At 34.7% G+C, this 24,862-nt stretch overlaps 1 pseudogene; it reads left to right on the forward strand.

Moving 5' to 3' along the window:
• The window catches only part of LOC122330220, a 135,998-nt pseudogene that overhangs the window by 98,287 nt on the left and 12,849 nt on the right, over positions 1-24,862 (forward strand).

The following is a 24,862-nucleotide window of genomic DNA, read 5'->3' on the forward strand; positions in this document are numbered from 1 at the left end:
TTATGCGCTAGACGACATTACCTTCTCCCTTTGTTCACAAAACATGTTGTCCTGTATCTGATACCTCAGATGTTAATAACCAGAGAGCAATAACAAAATTACATTACCTATTCATTACCACATTCTCATATAATGCCTCAAATGAAAATATTTGCTCATTGTAAAGCGTGTTCATTTTCCAAAGAGGAGGACTGCTATTTTCAGCTATCACAGATCTAATATGCTGAAAGCTATATTTTAGTTTGGATTCGTCTAATAACTGGCAAATGTGACCTTATCTGCAGTAATAATTTATTTGCATTCAGATTTTGTTTACTTGTTTCTGTGCCCATTTACTATTTATGTGTCCTCCTTCTGTTGTGTGTAGGTGAGGAATGTGACTGTGGACGGTCATTTTGGAGCCTGGTCAGGATGGAAAGCTTGCAGTCACAACGATGGCGGCAGTGTTGGTTCATGCCAGTGTCGCACTCGAGCGTGTGACAGCCCGAGCCCTCAGTGTGGAGGGCAGCCGTGCCAAGGAATCAGTGTTGAGGTGGCAAACTGCTCCAGGTATACAAAACGTCTCCCAAAAGAGTAAAGTGCAAACAGAAAGTTACACATTTCACTTTTAGGCTTGACAGAATTGTATGAAAGCCAGTTTCCACCTCAAAGTAAAAATATAAGGTGTTAGAGACAGCTGCAACAATGTTTATTGTAATGCTGAACATATAGCAGTGGTTTAGTTTTCGGTAGTGAGAAGTGCATTTTTAAAGGATTGTTATTTCTTATAATTCCGACTTTGTCTCGTAATCATGTAGAGTGACTATATTTTCACAAATAAAATTCACAATTAATTTATCTTTCAATTGCAACTTAACTTATTGCAATTGCCACTTTGCTCTATATTTGATGGATGTGATTTGATATACAATAGCACAACTGTGACTTTAAATCAGACAATAGTCACAAATTATGTTTTTAAAATTATAAATTAAATTATATTTAAATCTATTTTTTTTTTTACTTTATATATCGCAATTTGATTGTAATTGTATATTTTCCCCCCAATTATCGTAATATGATTTTTTTTTTAAATGTGACTGTAAATATCACAATTACAGTACTTAATTTCCCATAATCATCTTTAATCAGAGAATTGATTAATGTCTCGCGTCTCTTTTTTCTTATAATTATGAATGTGTATCTCACAACACGACTATATTTTTTTGCAATTGTCACTTAATGTTTTACATATTTCAACTTTTTTTACTTAAATTTCTCATTTGAATTAATTGTTACTTTATTGCAAACGTTCTTGTATGCCTCTTCATTTCTCTCAATGTGACTCTTATATTGTGTAATTGAGTATCTTCCTAAATTTCTAAATTGCATGTTTACCGTATTGTGATTTTAGATTATATTTTTTATTTAATATCCTATTTTAGTCCTTTAACTGAAGTGGAAACAAGCTTCCATACCGTGCCGTCTTTTTCAGAAAACAAAAAATACGCGATACTGAATTAATTTTTATGACTAAATCATTTCATACAATTATGTTGTTCCCATTGTAAACAAGCTTAGAACGGTCTTAACTCAGTTAACAAACTGAATGTCAGATAATAGCAGGCAGCTGTGCCGGCGTCTGATTAGTGATTACTGCCGTAACATATCCATCCTCAGGAACGGGGCATGGACGCCGTGGACGGCATGGGCTCCTTGCAGCACCAGCTGTGGGATCGGATTCCAGGTCCGACAGCGTTCCTGCAGCAACCCCACTCCACGCCATGGAGGACGCGTCTGTGTGGGCCAGAACCGTGAAGAGAGGTAAAGAAGAGTTCGTTACATATGCAAATGTATTCATTTTTTGGAATTTACTCCACAAAATTGAAGAGGGCAATGTGCCTGTTGGAAAGGGCACGCTTTTTTTTGTTGTTTTCATTCTCACCTGCTGCATATGTGATTGCTGCTGTGATTGCATGGCAGTTGACGATAAAGAATGAATATACGCAGCTCATTTTACTGCTTTTTCTATAACTCATCCTATTATGCAACGTTCATCTCTAGAAAGCTTGTTAGTACTGGAAGCACACAAACCAAGCTCTTGAATGGAGGAGTAAGAGACATTCTTCTTTATCTGCCCCATAATTTGCGTGACTGACATTCAATTAAAAATAAACACGCTTAGGCTTGTTAATTACAGAGACTGCAGCCACATACTCCACACACACACACACTCAAACACTGTAGGTATGATAGTGCGTCGTCTAATCATGGCAGAATTATGCTTAAACTGCTCTGCCCTGAGAATGTGTGAGGTTTCTAAGCAACAGTACATCGCAGCTGAAAAATTAGACCTGAAGTGCTGGGATGAAGAGAGGGCGAGAGAGGCATCTGTTGGAAACAGTTGTGGTCCCTCTGTTGAAGGTGCCAACTTTTCCCAAATCACACTTCAGGCTTTTGTCTTCAGATTTTTTTATACATTTTCTCACTTATGTGACATCACTGTTAAACTTGGCTGTTGCTGAGAACAAGACAAGAACATTATTTTCTTATTATATTATTATAATAGCTGAATTTGGTAAATAATTAAGGTTCATGTTCAATTCAATAATTAAGGACCAACAAGATGAAACAAAGTGGTAAATAAAAAGGACTTTTTTTGTTGTTTTGTTTTTTGGTTTTGTTTTTTTGTACATTAAACCATTTATTTAAACCTTTATATATATATATATATATATATATATATATATATATATATATATATACACACACACATATATTTTTATTTATTTATTTATTTTAATTATAGGCCCAAAAATATAAAAAATTATTAACTGGACTGAATCAGTAGTGTTTCTTATTAACTTTGATCAACTTTCAAATATAAAACTTTTAAAATAAAATAGATTTTCACAGGTGTTTCACAAACATTTTGAATGCTGCACTTTATTTATTTGTTTACCAGGAACATCCATAAATTGATAATAACTGATAATGGCTTTTTGTTTTGTTTTGTTTTGTTTACAGTGTTGTATATGAAAAATATGAAGAAAAATATAATATAAAAAATGATACAAACAAAAGAAATATAAAGACTGGACTAAACTGAAAATTGTACACTTTTGTAAATGTAGCTTACAATATCTATGCATGATTGAAAATATTAAGCTGTTTTAATATTAGTCTTTCTCATTTTAGAAGATGATATTTTGACAGTATAGCAAACTGACCTCAGGTTTGCCAAGATACGAAAGTCCTAAAATTTGTAATTTTGCCGTATCCTATAATTCCATGCTTTTGATATGAGCCAGGCTATCTGCATTAATTTTATAGTGTTATACTTCTACTGGATTTGTAAAAAAAGAGTTGTTAAAAACTTATTTCATGTGTCTTGGCTTATGAAGGAGCAACTGCTGAGCAATATTTTTTTCTGTCAAACGAGAGAAAACGAGCCGGCCACAGTTTTTAAGTCACCATAGAAACACAGACATGGAGCTTAAGACATGAAGAACGCAGCAGATTGGTAGTTTTTTTTTCTTTTTTTTTTTTTTTTTTGCAGGTGACTGTAAAGCGCACTCATTTCTGCCACCTCTTGCATTTTCATTTTCCTGCCCCCACTTACACTGTTTCTCCAAGGCGCCGGGCACTTGATGCCCTTAGGTGTCTAAGCATAAAGGCTGTGAATAATCAGCAGAAAAGTTCTGGTGCAAGCTTTGAGTTTGGCTCCAGCCTAGCTAGTCTACAAGCCCCTGCAAGTAGTTTTTCACACCACCCATCCACTTTAATACAACACCTCGACCAGCCCAGCGGTGCATAATGGCTGTGAAAACATATCCGGGAGAGCGTCAGGGCCCACAGTTTTCATTTAAGGTTGAAGGGAGCCGAGTTAATGGCTCAAATGTGCTTTGTCAGTCCCTTAGCAGGACGCTTCAGACCAAAAGAAGAAAGGAGCATTCCTGGTTTTGTTCTACTAGGGCTACTGCAAAATCTCTATAGTTGGGGTCTTTTGTCCGATATTGAAAGAAGTTTGGATTCACTTGTTAGTGCTACGGGGAACTTTTTTACTTTGAGTCCCGCTCAGCCACTGGGCATCTGTTCAGAAGTATTCAGCTCATATGTACAGTCACACTTTAGTCCCTGTTGGGCGCACTGCTGCCAGATGGCAAAGTACTCAGCACGCCACTCTGCTGTGGGTCGGTCGCCATGAGATGTCCTCGATGAGGGACACGAGAAAGAGACATAAAGTGACACTTCAGTCAAAAATAAATAAGCTTTCCTCATTTGCTCACCCTTTTTGTTGTTTAGAAATTTAGAAGATGGATTTATAAATCAGATCTCACACCTTCGTGAATGAACACATTAGATTGTTTGGGGTCTCGCTTCATATTGCGTCTTTAATACTTGTGTACTTACATAGTAACTATGTGTGTGCTTAGTATGTAACCGCAGTGTGTCCACATTGTGAAACAAACATGTAACGACCCACTGAATGGTATGTGTAAGTACACATGCGTAACAGGACATTGTTAACAACACTTTTGATCATGAAAGTACAAATGTGTAACAGGACTAACAGCACTTTTCGGTAAAGAAAGTGTTACGCTTTATATTAAGCAAATAATTTGTATGGATTTACCATGTAATGACTCTGATGTTACACTGCAGCGTTAGGCTTTACATATAAATTGTGGTTGATGTCCAGAATGTTACACTTTATATTAAGTGGACAGTTCCTGAGGAGTTACCATGTTAGTACACTGGTATTACAATAGTACACTTACACTGCAGTTACATGCTACACACACATCTAGTTACTATGTAGGTGCACTGGTATTAGGAACACAATATAAAGCGGGACCCACATTTTACTGAACTTACTAGTTTACTTATGAGCTTGGGAAAATTGTAATTTTATTATTTATATATTATTGCTTATATTAAATATAAATAAACTTTTTTGTAGCCTGGGGTCTGTGTCTTCTTTTTAAACAATTTAATTATAAATAATTAAATATTAACTTATTAAAAGTGCATTCTATCAAATTATTTATTTATATGTAAGTGCATAGTAGTTAAGGCAACTTAAAATTAAAGTCAGACCATTTTACAATATTAAAGTTTTAGAATTTTTGAATAAATAAGAAATTAAAAGATATCTTGCTGATATCTTATATATAACATAGGAAATAATGAAATTTTCCTATGGCTGCAATGGCTCTGGCACCGACAAGGGACTTTACGCACTCTGGGGCCTAGAGCCTAGTATTCGACTCTCTCTGTAAGTTCCTAGTGTTGATTTTTGACAGTCCCGGGTCATGCAGCCTGAGGCTTTGGAGGTCCCTGACAGTGGCCCCACTTGCCTGGTCCATAATACCACCCTGGTCCAGAGCCATATATCTATCCCCGCACAGCGTGTCTGTAAACGCCGAGCCAGCAACTCCCATCCATTTGCGCTCAGAAACTCTCTAAAACAAGACAGAACGCCTGCAGGCAAAAGAACTGTTGTTGCAACACTCCAGTACTTTGTTCTGCTTGAAATCCATTTGATAAATGAATGTGTTTTTTTTACATTCTCCCTCATTCATTTCATACACCATCTCAAATGTGCTATTAATTACCACTTTTTTCTTGTTCTTTTGATCGTTTGTTTCTTTCTCCTTTTTTGTGCCAGAACAGGGGCAAACTTGTTAAACTTAGCAAATCCGATTTGAATGAACACTATTTGCATATGCAAATTGGCAGTGGGTTTCCCTTGGCTATAAATTTTTCTCATATGGATCTCTCGACTTTTTTATTGCAAGCTACATCACAACAAGTTGCCCTGATCAGTGGTTCTCCAATGGGAATGTGTACCGCTTCCTACTTTTGAATACTTTTTCATATTTGAAACTTATAATATTCCCTTATTTTCTCATTTGCACATATACGCACATCATCAGACATCTCTTTTGAAGAAAGTGGGTTCAGGCACAGAAAAATAAAAATGCATCTTGTGTAATTTCCCTGAAGTGTTCTACAGTTTTACAGATAAATATTGCCCATACGGACCTCCTTTCCTTATGCAAACATTTTTTTTTTAGCAAGGAAGAGTGCATTCATTTCAGCAGGAAAATAGAAATTTTGTTAATAAGTTTCAAACTATAATGAGCCTAATTTATATAGAAAAGAAATCTCTGTAGTGAAAAGAATGACAATGGCTTCAGTTAAATACTCAGGCCAAAGCATTAGCAGCTATTGTTTTTGAGTGGAAATGTTTCACAGACAAGTATACATATTGTAAGTTATATGAGGTCATTAGATATTTATTTCAGCAGTTAGGTATTTTCATAGTGATTTTAATTTGTAAAATAATACACAAACATTTTTCCAATTTTTCAGGTTTATTTTGGTGTCTGTAACTTAATTTAAAAGTTAATTTAAATTATTATATTATATTATATTTTTAAATAGAACATTTTATGCATTCTGTTTATATTATATTATATTATCTATGTTGCTTTTGTCTTAGAAAAATATTTGCAGAAACTGGGAGTGCTAATATATAAATTAACCACAATTTATTTTGTGATTCCAGATGTTTCAAAGAGTATGTTGAATAACACCAATAGTCACTGGATGGAATACAATAAAAAGAATATGATTTCAGTTACCTTTCTAATATGATGGGTATTAAGCACCTAAAATCAGTAAGGATTTGTTCAGATTTTATTTGTCTCCTGCTTACATCTGTGCTCGTTTTTTTTCTGGTATGGGGTCAGCACGGGCTTTGGATGGCTGAGGTTATTTTTTGATTCATTTTCCGAGCCTTTGTTCTGGTTATGAGCGTATCTTCAAAAGGAAACTGCCTTCATTTATTATTCGCTTCCTTTCAAAGATCCACTGATTGCAGTGAGACCACATGAGAGCTGAAATGATTGACTGTGTGCGTCCAATCATCATGCTTTATACGAATTACCTTTATACCAACTACCTTTCAATTACAACTACTCGTCTAGCTCACACGTCTGGCTTTGCAAGTGGACAGACGGGCTCAGAAAACCCCCTCTCGCTCTGCCTTCAGACCTCATTTAGATAAGACACTGCTCCATCAGTGCCCATTACATTAAGGTTAACCTAGGCATTTCCTGTCCTTGGAGACCTACACAACCGCTAGCCAGTCATTATCTCATGTTTGCAGTTCCTACCTGTTGAATTCAATATTTTGAACTTGTTTTCTGCACGCATTTTATAAATGACAACGTGAATTTATCATGGCTTGATGCACCAAGTACCTTTGAGATGTTTACAATTAGTTTCTACTGTAGAAAGAGATGATTATATTCTTATTTACTATGTAAAAATATAACGTGTTCCTTTGTGATTTAATAATCTGTGCTTCAGAGGATTCATATTCAATTGAGGCCATTGCATAAACAGGATGGGTTGAGTTTGTAAATAAATGTTTTATTTGCATGCTTAGTGTTTGTTTTAATCTATTTTAGATACTGTAATGAGCACCTGCCCTGCCCCCCACATGTCTATTGGTCAGCTTGGTCTCCATGGGAGCGCTGCACAGTCCCGTGCGGCGGCGGGATCCAGTCACGGAGAAGAACGTGTGAGAATGGAAACGAATGCCCTGGATGCAGCGTTGTATGTCACTTTCATATTATTACTTTGATTGTTTGTGATTTAACTTAACTTTCCCTTTAAAACTGCCAGCCACCGCCAGCATTTGTAGCCTTTTAGCCTCTTAAACAACAACAAAAAAATCCACCTTTATCTGTTCGTTTTATCACCCCTTGAATGTAGATAGGTTTCACCAGAAATACAACATTTAAAAAAAGAAAAAAAAATTTTTTTTATCAAAGTGCTGCATTTTAAAGCAAAATACATTCAGATATCATATTCTTTTACCTGTAAATAATTATATGAAAAAATGTTATTGCATTCAATAAACAGAACATACACACACTTTTATACACACACACACATTTAAGCTTAGACACACACGCTATATATATATATATATATATATATATATATATATATATATATATATATATATATAGACACACACACACATACTGTCACATACACATTTATATATAGATCATACACAAATACACATATATTTATATGAATGCCGGGTTATCAATCTATCCATGACATACCTAGAGGTATTTCTATGTCTGCAAAGTTTTGATTTATATCTATTTAAATCTCTTCTTTTAATTCATTTTATTTCATATTTTTACTTTTATTCAGCAAGAATGCGTTAAATAGATTTTTTATTTTGTTGCAAAAATATTTCAAGTAAAAGCTATTTTAAAATGTTTAATCATCAAACAATCCTCATTAAAATATATTACAGTTTACAGTAGGTCAGCTGTTATTAAAATTGTTAATAGGAAAGCTTTTTGCACACCATATATGCATATTAGAATAATTTCAATAGAATAATAGCTTCTGAAAATTCAGGAATAAATTACATTTATATTAAAATAATTACAATATATTAAAATAATATATTAAGTTAATATAATAAAACTTTATAATATATAATATATTTTATTTATAATATAACTAATGATTTATAATATAACTAATAACTTTAATATAAAATATTAGTTATTTTAAATTATAATAATATTTCACAATATTACTGTTTTTACTGTAATTTTTTGAAGGAGTCTGGGTAAGCACATAACACTTTCAAAAACATTCAATCATCATCAAAACATTTTATTAAAGCACATTCAATAACTTTAGAATGGTAGTTAAAATCTGCATAAACACCCTATTCTTGTCAAGAGCACATGCAATCCCAAAATGCATTTCCTCCTTTGGAAAGCTGGGAGGAGCTTGCCATGTGCACTAGCATTCGAAACTAAGCTGGGATTTTCCACTCATGAGTAAGCTGTGATATTCTTACTCTACTTTTAAAACCGGTCACCCGCTCGCTGCTAGTTTAGAATAAGTCCAGCTCACATGACCACGGTTCACTTTTCATGCCATTCGTGGAAGTGGTTTGGGTGATTTCGAGAACCTGGAACGGCTTTAAATAGTTCATTGGCTATTTCAACATCCGTCCAGTTTAGAAATCAAGGCTGTCAACCGTTTCGATCTTTGCAGCTTGATCAATGGCACAATAGCTTAAGAGAAAGTTCAGACGTTCCTGTGAGTCCTGATGTTAATGCTCTGTCAAATCGTGCGCGTGTTTAGCCTCAAGGCCAGCTGCCTCAGATCCATCACAATGTAGACGACGCCAAAAACACCAACACGCTGAAGTATCCTAGGAATGCCTCTGAGGCTATGAAGGCAGCATCATGTCGATATATATGTATATAATTATATATGTCTGGGTACCAGGGTGGTGCGTCGCCTGATTTGGATTTTTGTGCTATTTTTGTGTGCCCTGTGAGCATTAAGGAAAGCAAGCAAGAAAGCTTCAGTTAATAAGCAAGCTTTGTATTATTTTCTGGTACTGATCATTGCCAGACTACGGCACGGACCATACGTGCAACCAGCTGTTATCGTTTTATGAAAAATTCCCCCACTAGTCGGTGGTTGTTTTGTCAGACACAATAAAAACATGATGCGTCAGTCAGCTGGTAATTTTGCAGAGGGTTCGTTTGTCACAGCGCTTGTAATGATAGTGATAAAGCCCACGTGAACAGGTGCCCAGGTGTCAGAGTAGAGAGAGAGACAATAATGAGTACCTGGCAACCCTTAATAGGTTGTCTGTTTGTGAGATCCTTCATATGTTCGGTGTAATGATGCTTTGATAATCAGACTCAAACACTACTGTCACTCTGTCTTAGGGCGCCTGGAAATCTGCGAATATGTGAAGCGCAGTGTTAAGTGTAAGGATTTAAGTGTAAGGAGAGTTTTATTTTCTTTTTCTGAGTGTTAATTACATTTATGTAATGGCAAAATACGAAGCTGCCTTATGCCAGAAATACACTCTTTTAGAACATGATGTCAGCAGACACTTTTTTTTTGTTGTCAAATGTAACTAGAGATCGCGCACTGCTATCCAATCTGAATTTGCCAGTTTAAGAGTTTAAGCTCACTTAATTTCAGGAGTTTCAAGTGTTATGATGTTATATGTATTTTGTAGAATAGTGCAGAGCCAATCCTCCCTGTACGCAAGGTGCTCAAGCTGCATAGGGCCTCTGAAACCGCTGGTGACTATTTACATGTTATGGCTTCGTTTTTTTTTACCTGATTGTTTTTGCGTTCGCATCTTTTGTTATATGTTCACGTATCAAATCGAGCCGTTGCGCATCAAAGATCTTGCCGTCCAGTAATCTTAATAAGCTTTGCGCTGTTACTTACTAATAAACAACGTATCAGCTTTGACATTCTGCCAAGTTCATAACAAAATTCATAAAATAAATACGGTTTTGGCGCTCTATAATGCGGCATGTGCGTTCGGCAAGTGAAACCGTTACGTCTTTCTCTATTATAATATGAAATAAACGTGAATTAACATCGCTGCTGCATATTACTATTTGTAAAAATTATTTCAGTCGACTATTCGTACATTTTCTTAGCAAACATAGTTGAAAATGTGAAATAAGTGAATGTGCCTTCTAAAAATGTCAAAATGTAAAAAAATAAATACATTTATTTTAGAGCACATTAAAAACTTATTTGGTGCCTAAGTTTTGTTCTTATATGAGTCAATGGCTCCTTGCTCGATTTTCTTTGTGTGGATCCTTGTTTAATGAGGTGCACTGTCGCCCTTTCTACGTAAAAATCAAACAAGTCATGTAATGTGAGCCGAGACGCAGAAGTGCTTTCCAAGAGCGCGATTCAAGACAGAGTGAAGACGGACAAAGAAGTTTCATTCATTCATAACTCGTACACCCCTATCTAGGGTACAGTGAGCACATTAAAGAACACAGATGCAGCCAGATCATTTCTGTAATGACAAGCCCAATCTACTGAGAGCAGTGCAAATATCTGCCTGCTTTAAGGCTTTAAGACTTTTTTTTACCAGTACAAGTAATTTGACGAGCTTAAACATTAACTAACGTTGCATGATTCATTTAAATATTCTCCTCCAAGACATGTTGTGTCTGAAAGGGAAACTCCTGCAAATGCATATTTAATAAGATAAGGCCCCAAAAACAAAAAAATCACTGCTCATCTTTTTAAAATCCTGACAGTACTATTTTAACAACAAAAGATGGCTTACGCTGGCACAAGCTGTTAGTGAACCTGTTTATGAATGCCTTTTTTATATTATATTATATTATATTATATTATATTATATCATTTTTAACAATATATGATATAATAATATGTTTCTTGTAAATCATATATATTTTATTATTTTATATATATATTTTACATGTTTTATATATTTACAGATATATATTAAGGTTACGGTCTTTAGTTTTTAACCTTTTTGAGTAAAAATAAATAAATAACATAACCTATATGATGGCATTTGAATATTGTGAATATTGTTGAATATTGTGCGTTATTTAATCCAGTAGTTCTACACTAACTAACAAAACAGAGCATTTTCTTTAAGAGAAACTGGGAGGGTCAGAATATGAATTAACCAAAATGTATTTTGTGATTGACTGAAGTTTCAAGAACCGTGTTGAATACACTCAGTCATCAGTCATCAACCATCAGGCAGTTGAGGGGGAATAAAATTAAGTAAATAATTAAATGTTATTATTGAGTTTTAATTAGGTACCTGTAATATTTTAATTAAGTGCATTTACTTCAATGCATTAATATTGTTATTTGTTAAAATAAACACAAATAATTCTGCTTTGTATGTTTGATGTGGCGCCTGTTTGAGAGCCACTAGCCTTAATTACTCTAATAATATATCAAATAAAATTAGTAATTCAAATAAAATATAAAATGAAAAAAAATATGGCATAACTAACGTTTAGTACAACTGCCACATACAAAAAACCTCCTTTTAAATTTTTTGTTTGGTCATTTGTGCAATTATTCTTAAGTCACACAAAACACACACACACACACACACACACAAATGAAACTTTTCATAATAAATCAAGGCCTATGTGTACCTTGTGTACAGTTCAGTGCCTCAGAACTTTTATCTCTTATAACGGCATTTGGAAGATCTTACGAGAGTTCTCGAGTTTCTTTATTAATTTTTTGGCGAATATATTTCCAACTACTACATAAAACCAACCGCAGCCCATAAAAAACCCTGCATCCCATTTCTCAGCGATGACTCTGCAGTGTGGGTATTAATTTACCCGACGCAAGTTTTCTCCGGGAATTTCAACATTCCCAAATGACAGCATTTTCATTAGGCCCCTGACGGAGTGTATCGCTCCGTAGTCTTGCTTGACTGATTGTGCTCTTTTCTGTACTAATAATTGAGACTATTTGTCTTGGTGGTCCATTGTGGACCGGCCAGCCGGCGTGTCTCAGGTGAACCGCCGGTAATGAATGCAATCAGCGACACCTGCGTAATGGATTGGTGTTTGTTGTTCTCTGTAAAACATACCAGAGGCTGCATTCTCTGTGGAGTCGGGGGCATATAGTGTCAAAGATGTGAGCCGAGAACGACCAATTACGACTAACACTCACGTACTTGCTGATACGCTGTATTTTTGTGTGGACACAAAGGATTGAGGGCTGTGTGTGTGTGTGTGCAGAGTGGATGTAATGATGTTAGAAAGCTCCAGAGAGCGCGGGTGGGATTACTCATTAGTCAGCAGATGCCTGGAGACTGAACGGGGACCAGCGGAGCTTCGTAAGGGCATCCCCTAACCCCTGCCTTCTACCCATAACGCATTAGTGACGGACGAGAACTTTAGGAAATACAGTAATTCTCAGCATGAAAAAGGGGTGTACGAAGTCTGAAAAAGATGGAGAGTGGAGGGATAATGAATAGACTGTCATGGAAAACAAGAATGGAACAATAGAGAATTATGGAAAGGAAGAGGCAGATAAAGTGAGATGGATGGAGAATTATAGAAATGAAAAACGTGGAGCGGGATGAGTAATGATAGAGTGGGAATGAGAGCAAACAATCCGAGAGCGTGCATTATCTACACATAACATCGTTATCGACAAAAAAAAAAAAAAGGTGATTGATTTTGTTTGGTTTAGGTCATGTCAAATTTTCAGATTTTAGACAACATGGGAGGGCGGTTCACAAGCATCAGGCTGCGTAAATCAACACATCAGTAATCGTTAAAAATCATCATTATGATGTGCTGCTCATATGTAGGCGTTCACCCAGCTGGTGTGAACCTCTACCTCGTTGTATCCAGCCTAGCATCAGCACTACAGCTCATGTGTTTGAGCGCATTCTGCTGCAGTATCACTTTCTCCTAATACCTCCAAGAGTGATTTTTGCAGGGATGCTTTGCAGCAAATGAAGGTTTATGAATTTTTCATGGCTGCTTATAAGGTGTTTTATTTGAAACTGGTAAGAGTATCAAGTGTTTGTTTTTTTCACCCGGTCACACACCATTTGTGCTATAGATACCTCAAATCCTACCGGCTTTTGAGAAAAGGTGTGATATTAGTTTGATCACAGTGATCAGACAGTTTCCTCTACTATGATAATTAACTATAATCCATTATAATCCTTGCATCCTACTAAATTCTATATTTTTTACTGCAAGTATATACATATCTATACTCTGTTAATGCATAATTTATGAATAATTCAACAAAAACATAAACATTACTATTGCATAAATAATGCAATTTATCTAATTAATCCTTACATTAGAAGTTTAATTGTTTATACACTGAACAAGGGATACTGAAGACTGGGGTAATGGAATTAACTTTAAATTATAATACTATTTTACAATATTTATGCATTTTAATTAATTTAAAGCTTGCATGTTATTTATAAAGAATATCCTTTCTAATTATAAATGTTATATAAATTAAAAATCAATTATATAAAAAATTATATATTTTATGATTCACAATTCATTATTGTGTTAAAAGAGAAAATCAATAGACATTAAAAAGGAGCTTCACAAATAAAAACATTTAATTCTATTCAACACAGGTGCACGAATAACACCTAATTATCATGAAATCATTACATTATTTAATTATTCAATTAGGAGTTTAATTATTTATGGACTTATTTATGGACTTCAGTTTCTGTCTGTAATGTATGTATGGGTTTTTATATAATTGAATATCGCTGCATATTTTTGTAACGCATAGAATACGTGTGTGTTTTTACTCATATAAGAAAATATAAATTACGATCATTTATTTTCCATCATATTTGTGTCTTACAGTGATAAAAAGCAAAAGCTAAAGAACTAGGTTCTTTAATTTTGTAATAGCATGTTTACATAATTACAGAGCGAACACAGCTCGTGGCTTGTAGTTCGTTAATTTGTGGAGGCATCCAGACGTTGAGTGTTTAATGGAAAGCATGTAATTATTGGGTAACTGGTTTTGCTTTTGTGCTCTGACAGTGTGCAGCCTAGCATGAACATTTCTCTATGCACAGTCACACAAGTACAACACTAACACCCAACACCCTCCTTTGTCTCTGAGAAAACAGACTGCAAAAATCTGTGTTAGAGCCTTTCTAGCTGAAGTGTTGATGCTCAGTGAGGTAAAAAGTGCCGAGTCAGCTCATTTGATTTCATCAGATTTATAAACCGTTATTAAATATTAACAAAGAGAGTGTGAAAACAAAACAGGTGGTCAGATCGCATAGCAAACGATGCCTAAACCTTTTCGCATCCTAACTCGCTGCCCCTCGCCCTTGGGAGAACGGAGGTGAGGAGAGATGGGTGGAGGGAGGGGAGGTGAAGTAGACAGCCATCTGAACGCTTCACATCAGCTCTCCCTCCGTCTGACAGATTGACGGATGAACAAAAAGGACTTTTATCTTATTTTGCCAAGGTCTGGCAGTCATTCAAGGTCTATTAAGCATAAATAAATGCAGCTAGAACGGACACAGCTCCCACTCCACCAAATGAACACATATGATTTACAGGAAATCTATAGCTCCTTGTTTCAGGTGAATTTATTAAGGTGTCAAGACATGAATCTGACTGCCTCAAGTGCAAGACATTGGTATCAGAAGACGCTCTGCATTATCATAAATCGAAGGATTGAAAGCTCATAACTGCAGGTACAGATCAAGGATACAGGCAGCGAGATGTCATATCAATTATAGAAATGCAATAAAACGAATTTAAGAGGTTTGCCGCAAGTCCCCACCAGACTCGGACGAGATGTTAGAACAGACAGCGCCATTTGAACTGTCCCGTACAGTGATCATTTTTGTCTTTTTCTTAGTCCTTTGAGCTTCCGCTCAAATCAAAATGTCATTTAGCTTGTGTAAAATGTGCTGCTTATTTATTCCCTCATATTTCAGAACCTTTTTCTCCTCAAGGGCCATAAATTAAACTTGATCAATGACCTTTTCTGCTTGACTTGTTTGCGACTTGCAATGTTCAGCAAAGAGCGCAATGGAGATATTTCATATGCCTGCAAAATGCCAACAAATCACCAAGGAACATTCTCAGCATAAATGTTTTAAAAATAAAATATAGAATATATATATATATATATATATATATATATATATATATATATATATATATATATATATATATATATATATATATATATTCTAATATGCTGAAACTTATTATTATTAATAATGGTTTGTATTATTTTCAATGCTGAAAAAAAGTTTATTCATATTTCATGTAATGTATTTTAATATTGTTCTACTGAATTTAAATTTAAATCAATCAAATTATGTACAGTATGAATAAGTTTTATAAAATTAAGTAGCAAAAATATGAAGCAGTTGATAATAATAAGAACCAACTGATTATAGACAACCAATAATAATTGCTATAATTTATATAATAATATAATATTCTTTAGAAATCATATTACCATGATAAAATGAAAATAATAGACACTGAAGTAATTGCATTCATTCAAGATTATAATAATATTTCACAATACTGACGTTTTATACTTTTTAAAAAAATAATGAAAGTAATGCTAAATCTATAATCAATTCTATAATCAATTCAATATTTTTGATTCAGGAATATAGACCATATGAAATGCTATTGAAATATTATATTGTACTGATTGATTATATAAATGATTGTATCGATTATATAAAGAATAAGATGTAAAATTATATAGTTTCATACAATTTTCTTTGCTGGTTTGTCCAGGAGTTCCAGTCCTGTAATACCCTCCCTTGCCCGGATCTAAAGAAGACTACCCCTGGACCCCATGGACGCCAGTAAATATCTCAGACAATGGAGGCCACTACGAGCAGCGTTTCAGGTACACCTGCAAGGCCAGGGTCCCGGAGCCCAGCCTTCTGGAAGTAGGGAGACAGCGGATTGAGATGAGATACTGCTCCAGCGACGGATCCACAGGATGCTCCACAGACGGTGAGATCTCATTCTGTCTCTCTTACCTGCGATTCTTCATTTGTCACTCAGCCTTTCCTTTTCTCTCCTCTCATCCCGTGTCTTTGACGGAGGAGCCCATAGTGACTTTGAGGCAAGCCACTTGATCTATTTGTCCATCAGTGGAAAGACAACATGATGTGCTCTAGTGCTTCTCTTTCTTTCGCTTCTCTTCTCTCTCATCAATGTGGGCTCACTGCATTGGTTTTTGGAGTGTTGTCTCACCCAACACAAGTGCTCTTGGCTGCATTCTGCCTCTGAGAGACACGAGGAACATGCTAATGAAGTCAAATCAGCGAATGTGATTTCTCTCATTGGTCGGGGGTCTTCCTGTCTGGCGAAGTGCAACACTTGCACTTCATTTTATTTATTTACCTTCATGCATTAGGCTTCACATCTGTGAACTAGCTATGTTTTTAAACAAGCTGTTAACTGACGAGTTACTTAGAGTCAAAGTGGCGCTTTAGATATTACACGGATATATAACGGATATGCAGTGAAAACCCTGTAACAGTAAAGTTTGTTTTTGAGTGATTTTTATGGACACTCATATTCTAAAGTCAGGCTCTGATCTTCAACAGACATCCACTAAGAGATGCCACACACATAGCTAATGATAAGAACTCTTTTATATTTTTCTTTGCTTGCTTATTTCCTTGCTCATTTCCTATTTGTTTTACAAGTGACTGAACTAAAATTATCAAAACCAACACAAAAACATTCAGAGCATTATAAAGAACAACACAGAAATATTGAATTTGATAGTTTATGGAAATCTTTGTTGCAGCTTTTCCATTTGAAAGTTAAAATACAGGAAATCAATAAGGATGTTTTTTATATGTATATTAATGTGTATGTATATTCAGGCTTCCAAAGTAAAATATATAAAACTATAGATAGATAGATGGGTAATACCGATATCACTGTGGTGTTTTTTTTGCACATTTTACTTCCACTTAGAACGTAGAACGTAGAACTTTTTATTAACAAAACGAATAAAACTAAAACCATGCTATATGCCTTATATACAATAACAAATAACTTACGCAAAGTTTAAATAGGTATATAAAACTAAAACCAGTAAAGAATAAGGAACAAATAATTGAAACATATAACATTTATTAGCAAAAATAAGGAGGCACAGACAGCAAAGCCCACACCTTATAGTGAATTAGATAGATAGATAGATAGATAGATAGATAGATAGATAGTTTTGTAGAAACACATACATACATATAGTGCATTTTTGATCAATTAAATACAGTAATATTGGAGTATAGGAAGCTGGGTTTTAGCATCATCTGCAATGTATTTTTTTTTTTTTTTTTTTCTGTTTAGTCCTGCATGCAATCTGTATTTCACTGACACTTATATGATTCATCAGTGCTGCATCAGTATAATTTATAAATGTATAAGTGCCCAACACACACATGAATAATTTCTGCATTTTAAACCATTATTTAGCTCAAGCTGCATGGCCTTCATGACAGATGTTCCTGGACAGTGAGTTAACGAGAGCACATCATACAGAGAAGGCCTAGTCCCATAATCACCTCCACACTAAAGATGTGTGTTGATGTCAGTGAAGCCACAAGGGAAGATGAGCTCTGAAATGAATGTGCTGCCACTTGGCCAAGATTTAGCCTCACGTCTCGGCTGGTCCCGTATCGATTTGAACTGCAAAGCCATGCCGTGAAAGAGAGGGTGATAAAGCGCAGCGCCTCATTGCATAGAGTTCATGTGGAACAATCTAGAGTGCAGGGATGACTGTATGCGGTTACATTAAAGCTTAAAATCGAACTCATGGAATCACTGCAAGATGAAATTTAGATTTATTTAACCAACGTTTTGGAATTGTTTATGGTTTGCGCTTGTGTTGTTAAGGCACTAAATGCTTTCTTTTGTAAAATGCATTTAAAAAGCACAAGGACATTTAGTTATCTGTAGATAAACTGAGTTAGCAGGGCCCTGAAGTCACCTTGGCTTTGTGGAAGCAGGAGTCACATGTTTATTGCTATTTTGTCAAGCCTTTGAGGCTTGAGCCTCTTTTTCTGTCTAATACCAACATTATGAAAGAAACTAGATCAGTAGAATCAGCCCTGGCTGACATTTTCAGATTGGAAATTCATTTGATGTCGGGTTTTTTTATTATTAGGCAAATGTAAATCGGCTTTGTGCAGATAAGGTTCCTTGATTTCTCTGCCGTCTTTTTTTGGGGAGCAAATTAAAGAAATTATCAGTGTCCGCAGCAGCTGGTCGTTATTTACACACAGATTCAGGAGCTTTGCTTAGTGAGCCACGGTCTGTTTACTTAATTATAATAAGTAGATTAAACTTAATAAAAATATAAAACAATGTCAGATAACAACATCACTTTCTTTGATAAACTGCTGGCTGTATTTGTTCGAACCTTGATGGTCATCAGTTAATTTGCTGGTGTTTATAAGTTTAAAAGTTCTGTCCTCTGAGATTATTTAAGGTAGGAATGGATGACAGTCAAGTAGTCACAAACACATTTTCAGCAGTGTTTAAATTAATATGCAGAAAGTGCATCTTTTAGACAAAAAGCCCATTTATAATGCCACTGCTATAGCATTTAGATACATAAACTTAACATTTTTCAGGTAAATAGTTTTTAAAAGAAATTAATACTCATCAAGGATACATTAAACTTACTGAAAGACACAATGGAGACATTTACAAGGTTACAAAAGATTTGTTTTTTTTTTTAAATAAATGCAATTCTTTTGACCTTTCTGTTCATCAAAGTACTCTCAACAAATATGTTGTGATTTTAATAATTACAAATTAATATCATTACTAATTAAAAAGCTGCTAACATATTGAAATGATGTCATTTTCTCTTGCATTAGATTTAATATTGCAAATAAATGTAATAAAAAAATGTAAGTATATTTGATAGATACAGATCATATAATCTAAAGAAATTTTAAGAATTTAATACTTTATTCATCAAGGATGCATTACATCTACTGAAAGAGACATTGGAAACATTTACAAGATTCATGTTTTGAATAAATGCAGTTCTTTTGACCTTTCTTCATCAAAATACTTCAACAAATGGATTACTGCAAAATATCTAACTTTTTTCAACATTGGTAATAATAGGAAATATTTCATATTAAAAACATTGCTACATGAATGACACTTACGATCAATTTGCTGGTCTTTGCTGAATAAAAGTGTTATTACTGTTTATGTACCCCAAACCTTTAAATGGTAGTTTCCATAAAAATATTACAACTGCTTTCAACATTGATAATAAAAATCGTCATGATTTTAAGAATCACATGACACCGATCACTGGAGTAACGATGCTGCAAATTAATAAATTATATTTTAAAATACATTACAAAAGAAAACTGTTATTTTACTGTTTGTCCTATTTTTAATGAATTATATAAATATAAATATAAATTGGTGAGCACAGAAACATCTAGAAAACAAAGCTCAGTCCTGCTTATTTATTGTTAATTAGTTATCTTAGGAGTTGTTCGACGACCCACTGATTAGATAATCCAAAATTGGGTAGTTTATACATTAACAGGTAAAACGTAATAATTTGCAATTTAATGAATGCAGTTTAGAAACTAGAAAGAGGGTGATTACAATTTTTTGGCCTGTGCAAAAAAATGCGCTGTAGCTTTCATTACAATACAGCCCCATTTTTCTTTAGTGCAAGTGTTTAACGCTTAACCTTCAGTACAATAAAAATCAATACATGCACCATTATGTCTATTTGTTTGCTGGAGTAATAGCAGTGGCTAGAGCGAAAAAACGCTACAAACAGTCAAGCTTACTTATCTTAAAACCTTGAGGTTTTTTTGCAGCATAAGCCAGAGGCCATAACTGATGATGGCCCAGGTTTGTAATTGGCTATGAGTGATGCCTTCATTCATCTCAGAAACAATAGCACATCATTTTAACATGTGACTTTAGCACTATTTTCTCATCTAAATACCGCACTGCACCTAACAGCCCGCTCTCTCCATCTCTGTCTTTCTTTTTTTCTTTCTTTCTTTCTTTCCTCCTCCTTTTCTCAGAGAAGCGGCTGATATCTCCGAGGCTATTTACTGTCGGTTCCCCACAGATCTGCCATCAGTTAGAATCCCACCAGTGTCAGATTCTGCAGACCTTAGGATCTCAGCTAGCAAATTTCTCTGTGGTGCATTACACACACATGTCCTTGGATACAAAATAGAAAATCTCACTGTCAGTGATTTTGACTCAACCCTTACACAGCAAGGCCCAAAAAGTCGTGAGACATCTGTGATTAAAAATCAGGTTTAAAACTGAACAGAAACTTCAAACTTGAGTTCATCTCTCATGCTGCTTTTGTCAAAGCAAAGAGGTGCAAATATTTTTTTCTTTCACAATGTTATTTATAATATAATGTAATTAAAAATATATTTAATTTTTAATTACATTAACATATTTAAATCTATGAACAAATTATTTGAATTTGTAAACAAAAAATTACAAATATACTAATTAATATAATACTCATTTAAAAGGGTTCTAAAATTATATTCAAATCATGTAATTTTTTCTGTTACATTAGATTTAATATTGTAAATTAAAATTAATTTAAAAAAACTACAGATCATATAATTTATTAACAAAACATTCTGTCTAGTTAGATTCAACTGCTACAAAGTAATATCATTTCTAAGTTAAAAACTGTTAAATTGTATTCAGTAGTTACAAATGATATAATCCATTGTTTAAAAAGAAAATATTAAATTAGATTTAATAATTATGTTAATGCAATTTCTCATTTAAAAGCTATTAAATTATATTTGATAAAACATTGTAAATATTCATTAGTTACAAATAATGTAATTTATATTTGTTTAAAATGTTAATTACGTTTTGAAATTAATATAATTAGTGACATTAGAAAAATATAAATGAACATAATTATCTGCAGTTATTTATAATTATATTCAATAAATGATATGGAATGGAATGCAAATAAAAAAGAAAGACAAGCGTTCTTGCCAGTGGTCTCAGACTTTAGACCCTGCTGTTTATGAGCACCCCACAATGTTCAGTTGACCTCAATTGCTTCTCGTGTGACGCTTAGAATGCTGTATGTCGCCGTAATTACAAGTATTTGCAGAGGCGTTAACCACCCACTACGCCGACCCATCAGGCAGTCCTTTCTAATTGCCCACCCCCAAACTTTTAATAAGCGCCGGTGACCGCTAGACAGTTTACGACAGCTCTAGGGAATTGCGTAAAAGCCACACTCTTAATCCTCAAGAGCTATTAATTTTCTTGATTGTGCAGGATATAATGCCACCCATCTCGCTTTCGGCAGATGTACCGCTGATCCTATTGTCTAACACACCGCAGAATCTGGGCTGGGAAAGTTCAGCGATGCCTTTTTAATCGCGATTTATCTTCCTCGCTTTATGAGGGTCCTAGCAACCGGCAAGCATAGCAAAGTCAAAATCCTATTCCATAATACGACTTCTAACACTTTCCTGAAAATCAATATAGTCAGTCATTTCTGGTTAAAGTCATTGAACGCAGCGTTTGTTTACCTCATGGTCTAAGTACGCGCTGACACCTGTGTTCCTTGCCATTAGCCATCAGAGCCGGGCTCCCGCTTGAGGTGTGAGTAGATTATGAAGTAGTCTATTACCTCTGAAAGGGCTGTGTGCTCTGGTTCTGGAGAGATTATAGGTCGACCTGCAGAGCGCCGCCGCTCTGCTCAGAATGGATAAATGGCTGTGGCTCACAGGAACTGTCACTGATGGATCTCGCCAAGGTCAGAGGTACAAACACAGAGGTCACAGTGCAGACAGATACTCTGAGGCGAAAACACTCTGTTTGATAAGATAAACGTTCTTTGACACAAACGATGCTACAGTAACACGGTAGTAGCTGTGAATGGCATTGATAACTTTAATATCCGTCCGCTTGGCTATTCTCTACCTGGTCTCATGGCATAAACGTATTTCTAACTTTTTAGCGTAGACACGGTAAATACGCACGCATCACGAGTACATATCGGGCGGTTTCTAAAAGAAATGAACACTCAGAGGCAGTAAAACTCCACACAGTTACTTGAAGAATACCATGGTATGACTTTAAAACAATATTAATATGCTGGGATATTTGAAAACTGATGCTTTGAATGTCGGTAAGGCCTACACGATTCAGCTTCATATATCTATAGGTTTTCATAGACGGTAGGTTTGTTCGGTAGATCGCGGAGTACAGAGATGTACTTGAGAGGCAGTTCAACGAATCTGCGTAAAAGGAAGTTGAAATGGCACGCTTGTATCAACAAATACATTTTTTGCATCTCAGAGGACATTTTTTGTATCAACAACAACAGTTTTGCATTTGCTAACACTTTCTGGTAGGTTTAGGGGTTGATTTGGTGCAGGGTATATTTCCACCATGATAGAGCAACAGTCCACGGATATTTTTATTGTGAACCGCAATACATAGCTATATCGATAATAAAATGTGCCAGGTTCACATAGAGCCCTCTGTTTCTCTTTGAAACTGTGGTGAAACCTGCAGTAAAGGTAAGAAATTGGTATTGCACAAAAAGTGCACAGAGGAACGTATTTGCACAGAGGTCTACGAGGTAGACCAGCTTGGGTATTCTTTTGAAACACGTTTGTTTTTGTTTTTGTTTTTAAATAATAGATTGAAACATTTGTTGAAATCCTGTTAGGCTTCATTGAAGAGCCATGATTTCTCTGGAGTTTAATCAGTTTATTCTTGTTTTAGGAGATTTGCTGCGTTCTGGGCGCATTCTGATTGACTGTTAATGGAGGCTGGTCTGCCTGGGGCCTTGGAGCCAATGTAGTCGAGATTGCAGCTCGGGGGTCCAAACCGCAAACGCACCTGCTCCAAACCTAAAACCCAAATATGGAGGAATCACCTGCCTTGGGCCTGCCCAGGAGTTTCAGGAGTGCAATACTACACCATGTCCAGGTTAGGAGTCCTCATTCATAAACCTCTTCCAACTTTTTAACATTCATATTTCTTGTGATTTACAGTATATATATTATGAAAGGTTTTACATTTAAAGGCATATACTTTTATTAATACATTTAACATATAAACTATATATTTTTCTTAAATATATACATGCTTGTGATTGTATTTATATATATACAAAATAAATATACACAGCACACATATATTATGCAAACACAAACTTTTATTAATCACAATTAGTACTGAATTAGCACTAGTATGAATATAATTTATTTGAATTTATCATTTTAAATTTTGTATGTAATGTTAAAAATTGGTCCAGTAAATTTTAGTTGTAGCAAAAGTATATTTTGCTTACTAAGGCTGCATTTACTAGATAAAAAAGAATAAAATAATAGAATTGTGAAATATTGATAAGGAATCACAGTGTAAATAAAAAGTGAAATATTCTTATGTTTTTAAATAACTGTCTCCTATTTTAGTATATTTTAAAATGCAATTTATTTCTTTAATTATTTAAAAGAATTTATAGCAGCCATTATTCCAGTGATCAGTGCATAATTTGATTTAGTTTTTTTTTCCCAAGATTAATTAATGAATAAAGATAATAAACTTAGCATGAACAGCACTTCTTGGAAACATACATATTTTGTAACATTATCAATTATTTACTGACACTTTTGTACTTTATTTACTTAATTTAGTAATGATGCATTCAATTAAAATTGAAGTATTCATTCATTATTACAGATTTAAATAGTAGTATATTTTTGTCAACTCTAATTAATCAAAAGTATATATAAAAAATATAAAAATACAAGATTACTATACATTTTATTCATTATGTATGTAAAAACATTTGATCAAAAATAAGTTCTTAAACTATAGGTAAGACAGAAATGCGCAATTAAGAAAGAAACGCCCCGCGTTAACTTCAAAAGTTCTCACACAACACAAATATAATACGGCCTTATCCATTCTCTCTCCTGTTAAGTGTTTCATGGAGACAATCATGGAAACGGTCATCTTTCGGTTTGTTAAAGAAGGATCCCAGACATCAACAAGCGATAAAAGTAAAACACAACCCACATGTGTACGCAGAAAAGACAGCCTCCCCGCTTTAAGGTGCGAGGACCTCAATTTGCCGACGGAAATGGAGAGAAATCTCTATGGCATCGTTGTGTGTAATCACATTTCAAGCTAATTACACCGGCAGCGACGGGAAAGCAGGATTCAGTCATTAAAAGGCTTGTGACAATGGTGTACACCCTCTCTAAAGTTGAAGGAGGGGAAAAGTTTCTAATTAAATGAGCGCCATCGTTATGTGTGCTGGAAATATGCTGTCTAAATGGAAATGCGCTACTTGGTATTTTACGATACCTAACGGTGGAACAAGACACAATCGGGCAATGCGGAATTTGTTTTGCGCTCGTAATTAATCAATAGCCTGTTTTTGGAGCCCGAAATCA

Source organism: Puntigrus tetrazona, chromosome 24 (assembly GCF_018831695.1).
Source record: "Puntigrus tetrazona isolate hp1 chromosome 24, ASM1883169v1, whole genome shotgun sequence".
In the NCBI taxonomy this organism is placed as follows: Eukaryota; Metazoa; Chordata; class Actinopteri; order Cypriniformes; family Cyprinidae; genus Puntigrus; species Puntigrus tetrazona.